This window comes from Triticum aestivum, unplaced genomic scaffold, assembly GCF_018294505.1.
Source record: "Triticum aestivum cultivar Chinese Spring unplaced genomic scaffold, IWGSC CS RefSeq v2.1 scaffold50743, whole genome shotgun sequence".
NCBI lineage: Eukaryota > Viridiplantae > Streptophyta > Magnoliopsida > Poales > Poaceae > Triticum > Triticum aestivum.
The window spans coordinates 17,186-19,271 of record NW_025227152.1 but is presented as its reverse complement, the minus strand read 5'-3'; positions in this window follow the sequence as shown (position 1 = coordinate 19,271).

Genomic DNA, 2,086 nt, shown 5'->3' with positions numbered 1-2,086 from the left:
TTAAACCTCAATAATTGTTATTTAGTGCCAAGTTTGAGCATGAACATTGTATCTGGATCTCGTTTAATGCGAGATGGCTACTCATTTAAATCCGAGAATAATGGCTGTTCTATTTATATGAGAGATATGTTTTATGGTCATGCCCCGATGGTCAATGGTTTATTCTTAATGAATCTCGAACGTAATGTTACACATATTCATAGTGTGAATACCAAAAGATGTAAAGTTGATAACGATAGTCCCACATACTTGTGGCACTGCCGCCTTGGTCACATTAGTGTCAAGTGCATGAAGAAGCTCCATGCTGATGGACTTTTAGAGTCTCTCGATTATGAATCATTTGACACATGCGAACCATGCCTCATGGGCAAAATGACCAAGACTCCGTTCTCCGGAATAATGGAGCGAGCAACCAACTTATTGGAAATCATACATACTGATGTGTGTGGTCCAATGAGCGTTGAGGCTCGCGGAGGATATCGTTATGTTCTCACTCTCACTGATGACTTAAGTAGATATGGGTATGTCTACTTGATGAAACACAAGTCTGAGACCTTTGAAAAGTTCAAGGAATTTCAGAATGAAGTAGAGAATCAACGTGACCGAAAGATAAAATTCTTACGATCGGATCGTGGAGGAGAATATTTAAGTCACGAATTTGGTACACACTTAAGAAAATGTGAATCGTTTCACAACTCACGCCGCCTGGAACACCTCAGCGTAACGGTGTGTCCGAACGTCGTAATCGCACTCTATTGGATATGGTGCGATCTATGATGTCTCTTTACCGATTTACCGCTATCATTTTGGGGATACGCTCTAGAGACAGCTACATTCACTTTAAATAAGGCACCGTCTAAATCCGTTGAGATGACACCGTATGAATTATGGTTTGGGTAAAAACCTAAGCTGTCGTTTCTAAAAGTTTGGGGATGTGATGCTTATGTCAAGAAACTTCAACCTGAAAAGCTCGAACCCAAGTCGAAAAAATGCGTCTTCATAGGATACCCTAAGGAAACCATTGGGTATACATTCTACCTTAGATCCGAAGGCAAGATATTTATTGCCAAGAACGGATCCTTTCTGGAAAAGGAGTTTCTCTCGAAAGGAGTAAGTGAGAGGAAAGTAGAACTCGATGAAGTACTACCTCTTGAACCGCAAAATAGTGCAGCTCAGGAAAATGTTCCTGTGGTGCCTACAGCGACTGGAGAGGAAATTAATGATGATGATCAAGGTACTTCGGATCAAGTTGCTACTGAACTTCGTAGGTCCACAAGGACACGTTCCACACCAGAGTGGTATGGCAACCCTGTCCTGGAAATCATGTTGTTAGACAATGGTGAACCTTCGAACTATGAAGAAGCGATGGCGGGCCCAGATTCCAACAGATGGCTAGAAGCCATGCAATCCGAGATAGAATCCATGTATGAAAACAAAGTTTAGTCCCACATTGCTAGTTTAGAGGGAGTTGGACCTCTTTATAAGGGATGCTCTTTCCCCACTTGTATGAGCATTAGAACAAGAGGGACATCCACGCGCACTCCTCCTCCGCCGCTCGCCACGCCTCGTCATGACGCGTCGCGGGTTGCGGGAATGAGCCGAGCCGACAGGTCACTCGGAATCTGAAACATTTTTTCTGTAGCGGACACTGAATCCGAAAGGCGCGCCTCGTCGGCTGCTGCCTGTTCGTTTCGTCTCCCGCATTCCCTTCAGCTCCCGACGCAGCCTCTCGTCTCCTTCTCTTGCGCCTATAAAAGGGAAGTCGCTCCTCTCAGAGAGACGCACCACAACTACTTCCTCCTCCCGCCATCGGTTCCTGAGCACTGCGCTGCTGCTACGATCTTCCCCATCCCGGCTTGCGGCGTGCATCGCAGGTCGGGACAGTAGGCCTCCGAAACCGTACCTCTTTGAGTCCTATACGGGAGAAGGGTGATAAGGTTTTTGGGGAGCGCTCTGCTCGACTACTGACTCCTTCGTCACGGACGCCCCGGACTCCGACGACTACTTCCCCAACGACGACTACTTCCCCTACGTCGACAACCTCCTTGACGACATGGAGGACACCGACCCCAAGTCCAGTGCCTCT